This window comes from Dama dama, chromosome 25, assembly GCF_033118175.1.
Source record: "Dama dama isolate Ldn47 chromosome 25, ASM3311817v1, whole genome shotgun sequence".
Lineage (NCBI taxonomy): Eukaryota > Metazoa > Chordata > Mammalia > Artiodactyla > Cervidae > Dama > Dama dama.
Window position 1 is genome coordinate 41,738,713 of NC_083705.1, and position 7,191 is coordinate 41,745,903.

General features: G+C 36.4%; 1 pseudogene; it reads left to right on the plus strand.

Moving 5' to 3' along the window:
* The first annotated feature begins 231 nt into the window (after positions 1 to 231).
* Positions 232 to 1,646, plus strand: LOC133046615 (sorting nexin-13-like; annotated as a pseudogene).
* Positions 1,647 to 7,191: the final 5,545 nt, after the last annotated feature.

A 7,191-nucleotide genomic window follows, 5' to 3' on the forward strand; every position in this document is an offset into this window, starting at 1 on the left:
ATCCAGGAGTGATTGTGACAAATGACTCTAGCAGCACAGCAGCAGGTGGAGGCTAAAGAGTTCTAGCCCAGTAGTTTTAGCAGCCTCACATCATGGTGTCATGCCTTCTTTCTTTTGATTCTGTAGCTTCCTCATGTTGAAGTTGTAAAAGTCACTATGACAACAGTAGGTTTTCCACATCTTCTCACTGTTGAGATTGTGCCAGTGTATAGCTATGTCATATAAATGGGCATGTCTTGTCATGATCGTTACAAACACCGGTGTCTGAAATGTAAGTATGAAGTTGTACTGAATCAGCAGAAGATACTTTTGAAAGGTCATCTAAAGATAAATTTATGCTTCCTTTAGGAGATCCATTAAAAGATTCTCCATCAGCATCATCTGATCCTCTGAAACTAAGTCTTTTAACATATCCAGCTCAGCTAATTTGTGCACATAAAATGCATTCTGACTGATGGAAGGATAAAATCTTTCATCTCAAGTACTCAGAAAAGCTCAACAAACAGAAAAAGATGATCAAGTGAAAGGTACAGCAGAAGATCTTGTAGATACCTTCTTTGAAGCTGAAATGGAAAAGGCATTTCTCATTCCCTGCTGGCTCCGAGGGTAAAGAGTCTGCCTGCAATGTGGGAGACCTGGGTTCGATCCCTGGGTCGAGAAGGTCCCTTGGAGAAGGAAATGGCAACCCACTCCAGTATTCTTGCCTGGAGAATCCCCATGGACAGAGGAGCCTGGTGGGCTACAGTCCATAGGGTTGCAAAGAGTTGGACATGACTGAGCGACTTCACTTTCACTGTGCTGTGCACTTCTCTCAAAGATGAAGAAGGATTCCTAAGGGCTTTGTGTGAGGTTTTACTGTATTTATTGCTACCTCCTGGAGATTTCAAGAACAAGATCATGTGATCTTTGTCAGGAAAATCCTTGCATGGGAAATTCTTCTCCCATTAGTAATCAATTCAATGTCCTGATTATATCAATCAATATATCTTATGGATGATCTGTGATTCTGATTGAAACTATGAGGACTTTATGAACATCATTAAACTGAGTGACAATATTGGAGAGCTGGAAGCTGTCAGAAGTAAAGCAGCAGAAGAATTACAGTATCTTTGACCTCTTGATACAGTTGGTAATGATATCAATACCATGAAAAATCAAATAAATAGCTTATTATTTGTAAAGAAGTATGTGGTTCAAGAATACAATGGTTGCAGTCAGACAAAGAAATGAATGTTGAAACTGGCAGCAAACGCTGGGAAACTTTGTATAGTTCCCTTGGACAGCATTCTTATAAGCAGTGTGAACTCCAATTTGTCATAGATTACATGCAGCAAACTGGAGGTCAGGTACATCTCTTCTTCTGAACGACAGTGAAAGGATACCAGGTTACAGACCAGTAGCAGCTAGAAGTTTTATCAAGTTGTCAGAGAGTTGGAAAACATCAAACCAAAGATTTTAAGTGCACCTTCTGTTGGAATTTATGAACAGTATTTACTAGAAAGGCATCTCCAAGAGTGACTGTTGATGATTATTTGGTGGGAAAGTTAGCAAACACTTTGAATCATGAAGATCAAACCCATGAAATCTCTAATGCCATTCAAAGGAAAATTTATGAATTGATCCCACCTCCTTCTTTTTGTTCCTAGTCTTCCAAAACCTATGTAGCCAATTCCTTGTGTTAAATTCATGTTTTGAAACTGCTACTGGGTAGGGGGAGGGTGGAAGAAGACCTTCCTTTGTGGACCTTGGCTCTTGGTATGGACACAAAGAAGAATCTGAGGTCTTACCTGCGGCAAAAACAAGTTTATTGAAAAAGAACAGAAAGAGCAGAGAAAAAACAGAAAGAGCACCTCAAGGGAGAAGTGGACCCAGCCAAGAGAGGCACTGGCACGGGGATGATGAGTTAGGAGGGAAGGGGGTTTTAAAGACAGGGCTTTTACATATTCATATAGGTGGGCGTGTACTGACAGTTTTGATTGACAGTTGCAAGTTACATAACAACAGGCTCCATTGTGCTTGTCTTTCCCATAATGTATCTGTTATAATCAGATGTATGTATGTATAGAGTATTTATGAACCCTTAATGGGCTCCTGGCTGCCTAAGGTCACTTGAGGACATAGCTGTGCATCAAGGGCACACGTGCCCAGTTGGAGAAGCCCCTGTGGTTAGTTGTATCCGCTGTGTGCCTAGGGCACATGGGCAGTAGTTTGATAAGTCTCTGTGATTATTTTGTAGCATATCTGTGAGCTCTCCTGGGCCTTACAGGAGATTGTGAGTGTGCCTGGGGTGAGGTTTAGAGGTCAGCTTGCATCCTTTTCCTGCTAGGTCACTCCTCAGTTGCTCATGTCTAACTTCCTAACTGAAGTACTTGGGGTGTTTTCATTTTCTTTAACCAAGCTCAGACAATGTCACTGATATTTTCTGTTCCAGTTGGGCTGAGGCTCTTGCAGCACCACCTTGCCTGGGTCTGAGAAGTGCGGGCATCTGCCTGCAAGTGAGAATAGGAATTTGGGTGTAAAAAAAAAAAAACAAAACAAAACTAGAAACTGGAGAGTTCTTTGTGGATGTGTTCTTCTTAGTATCTCTTTACTCTGTATATCATGAATTTCTAGGAAATAAGAAGCCATAAACACTATATCTGTATCTCCCAAAGCAAATGGCAGCGAAATATTTGATGTAAGGTTGGTGTTAATTCTTACAGTATGAGGTTGAAGTTTTAAAAAATTCAAAGGAATGCCTTTCACAGAATGCTTATTTTCAATTCCATAAATCAGAGGTTTTGAATATAATGATGATTAAAATGATTAGAAGTCTTTTAAACTCTTCCTCAGCTAGATCTGTAGGCTTAATAATATTATTTTGTGAAACTAAAGTCTGGTCAGTATAATGAATTGGGCATTGAAAAATAGATTTCAAAATTTCACCATAAAAATGCATTATTTCAAGACAAGAATCAAAGATGTGTAAATTACCTCCCTCAGGAGACATTGACAATCAAAAATGAAATTAATAAATGATAGTCCCTATTTTTGAATAATCTATTCTAGGGCTCTCTGCTTTAGATTATTTTTAAAATCTAATTCCACTTAAGTTTGTAAGCACCAAACCGCTTCCTACTGTACCTAGTAGGGGTCTTACACACAAAGGGAGGGGCAAGTTCTAAAACTAATCCTTAAGTGTGAGTTCTACTTCCTCTACTGTTTTCCAACCTTAAAAATTGTCACATGTCTTTCTATTTCTGCAGGGTAAGTGAGAATAGGGGAAATCATGACAAAATGCTATTTGTGGGCAAGTTTTGGGAAAGCATAAAAAGCATGGGAGTTACTGAAGCTGGAACCTACTTGTCTACTCTTTTCACAGAACCATCTAAAAATAGCATGCATGACAACATATCTCCAAAGAGATGTATTAGTAAAGATGTTCTGGAATTTTATCCAAGTTCATGAGAATCTTTAAAGATGAGGGATTTCTGAACACAAATGCTTCTGAATTCCCAAACATTGTATTTGGAAACATTCAAGCCCTAAAAGTCAGAACTGTAAAAATAGTGACATGAAGTGAGGACTAATGGGTAAAAAATAGCACAACCGGGATCAGTGGCAAGAAGTGTCACGAAGTAGAAGTACAGTTAAATGAGAACCTCATTGTATACTTTAACTCAATGAGGAACAGCCACTGAGATCATTAAAACCTTCCATAATCGTTACATTGTTCCTATAAACTTGAGCAAAACCCAAAGTAAAAAGCCAACGAGAAAGATCTATCACTTTAGTTTCTGTGCATAATAAACTGTGATATCACAGTTAAAATTTTTGGACATGAGCTAAATAGCATAAAAAGTAAAATACTGCATATCCTCAATTCTCCCTATCTCTTACCCCCAAGACTCTTAGTTCTGTGCTACCAGTGGGAATTAATTCTTGCTGGGGATAACCAAGGAAGGTTGCAGAGAGGTGATTATATTTGAACTTGGTCTTTGAAAACACAGAACTTGGAAAGCATGAGAAGAAGAAAAGGCAAATCAAGTAGTACACACTTGAAGGGAAGCATAAGCAGTGTTGTTTCATGAAAAGATTCAGTACCTGTTTGGGAAATATAGGAAGTACCTGAAACAGGAAGAGCAAGAGGATAGAAAATATTGAACTTTTTATTTTGAGGGCAGGACATGGAATTTGGGACAAATTGATAAGGAATCTAAGGATCCCTGAAGAGTATGTCAGCAGTAAAAGAATGAAGAAATTCTGGTAGTCACTTTGAGTGTTAATATTTTAAGGTTAGGAACAAAAGTATCTGCTGTATTAGAAGGTTTTACCTGGAGGGGAATATTCTAGATAAGTTCTTTTATGGTCATGGTCACATGCATTCTTTCTGAAGCAAGAAACATAATACGATGTAACTAAATGAGCACGAAAAGTATGTGGCCAAAGCCAGAGAACTGAAATATTTGGCATCAACTGACTTGCCTGTCTGTATGTTTGGAATAGTCTGGATTTATCAAACAATACAAGAAATGTTTTTGAAAGTAGACATGTAAAATCATCCGAAAATTTAAGTTGAATTATCAGAACTCATCAAAATCCCCTGTAGTTCTGATGGTAAAGAATCTGTCTGCAGTGCAGGAGACCCAGGTTCAATCCCTCAGTTAGGGAGGTCCCCTAGAGAAGGGAATGGCAGCCCACTCCAGTATACTTGCCTAGAGAATTACATGGACAGACCATGGGGTTGCAAAGAGTCAGACATGACTGAGGAAATTTCATTTATTCATTCATCAAAACTCTAGGAGGGGAATGTTCTCTCAGATCAGACCCTACACTTTAATTTTTTAAAATTTTATTTATTTATATATTTAACACCAAAAACATTTTGTATTGGGGTATAGCTAATTAACAGTATCTCGACAGTTTTAAGTGAATAGTATAGGAACTTAGGCATACATATACATGTACCCATTCAGTCCCCCAACACCCCCTCCCATCCAGGCTGGCACATAACATTGAGCAGAGTTCCATGTGGTATACAATAGGTTTTTGTTGGTTATCCATTTTAAATATAGCAGAGTGGACATGACCTTCCCGATGATTACTGTACTCAGAATGTATATCTTGTTGCATATGTTTTCTTGAAGATAGGGCAGGGTATGGAGCCCCGTTTTACTTTCTAAGGCAGTAGCGCTCTTTTTGAATTGCGATTTACCTTTTGTGGCCAATGGACTTCTAAATTCTTAACTATAATCCAGAAAAAGAAAAATCTCCACAGGTGAACTTTTTATCATATAATCTGAATGTTCCAGCATTTAAAAAAATCCTGGCATGTCATGAAAACAAAACACTCCTTCCATACCCTTTTCTGATTTTGATTTTCATTTAAATTCAGGAGAAATTATCTTGGCAATCTGAAGGAATTGTACTCCCTCTCTTTTTGGACCAAAATAAGTAAAAATCATTTCTTTTCCATGGAAAAAACCAACACAGGTTTCCCCCTCTTTTTAGCTATTTGGCTTTGTTTTTTTTAAATAAAACATGCTGTTTGTTACTAAAATTAGTGATTACTTATTATTGCATTGATTAAACGAATAAATCTGGCAGAAATCTAAGTAGGCTAAAAGCCAATTGAGTAAAAGCCAACATAACTGTGTATCATTGTTTTTTCCTGAGAAAAAGAAAAACCAAATTGTGAAAAGTCATTCAATCTGAGTTATTTATTTTTGTATTGGAAAAGAATCATTTTGTTTTCTCATTGAACCCTCTTTCTTTTTAGCCTATTCTCTTTACATTAGAGATACTCTTGTTTTATTTAATTCACATACATGTAATCTAATTTATCTGTTATTTTCTTTTTAATGCTATACCCAGATAGGGCTGAATCCCACTCTCTATTTTATGTACCATATTTTCCATTTGTATTTAAATGCTTTTAAAAATAGTAGTACAGGGTTAGGCTTTTATTTTTGTGTATGATTGGACATAGAAAATTCTTTTACAGATTCTTTGTATCTTTCTACTGTATCATATGCAATACAATTTGTCTAACCAACTGAATGTTTTAACCACTAATTTTGAACTCATCTAATGATAATGCTTTTCTCAATTTTATTTATATATGTATAGCTAAAAATGGCTCAGTTAGGCAGGAGTTGTAAATTGTCATTTGACATTTTCCCACCTCTTATTTTGCTCTCAGCTTCTAGGCTGTCTAATTGGTTGTTAAAATCAAATTAGAAACATCATGAAAAACATTTTGCTATCTTGATAGTGGTCATATGAGTTCATAGGATCTCTCTCCAAGGCTAAAATTTAAATTAGAGGGTAGAAAGTCTTCATTAAATTATACTCCCAGAATTAGCAATTAAAGCTTTGCTATTATGAAAAATGTGGAGAAATAATTTAAAGAATTATCTCATTTATTCCAAATTTGGTTGAGGGTATGAAAAGTGCTTGGTTAATTTTTGCGAGTCACTTACTTAAGCTCCCTTCATTTTATTACTTTATATATATAAAGCCTTAATTAGTCACTAGAAATGACTACTGATATTAATTGTGCATAGACATGAATTAAAATGTACCTACAAAGAATATATAAGTGGTAGACAGAAGTATGAATGATTAGGGAAGGGTGCTCTTATGTTGTGGTTAACCATTTTTCTACAGAGTTAGAAACATTAATGTAATGAGATATTGAGTTTTTAGTCTGTTTATGAGTTACTCCCATATGAAAACATTAGCTTTATTCTAGCGTGAGAATAATGTAGATAAATGTATATAAGACTATTGACCAATTAAAAAGAAAGATCTAGTGTTACATACATTTAGGGTACTTTTTATTGTGCAGAGAGACTTGATAGCAACAAAAATGAGAGCACTCACATTTGGGGCAAGCTCAGCCTCTCCTGACTCCTTTCACTGTCTGCATACTGAGAACTGTCCACTTTGGATATCTAGCCTACCTGTCATCCTTGTTCTGCACTATTTGTTCCATTCATCCTACACATTTTCACTTGGATGTATAATACACTCTTATCCATTAGGAATAAGGCTAGAAATTTAGAGTTCTTCCTGAATCTTGGGAAGGTTTGAGATTGAAAAAAAAAATGTCACCAAGGTACAAAAAAGGAACTTCAATATAAAAACAATTTATTTATACCATTGTATTCAATTATTCTGAGAGCCAGAAGCTAAATATATCATTTTAGG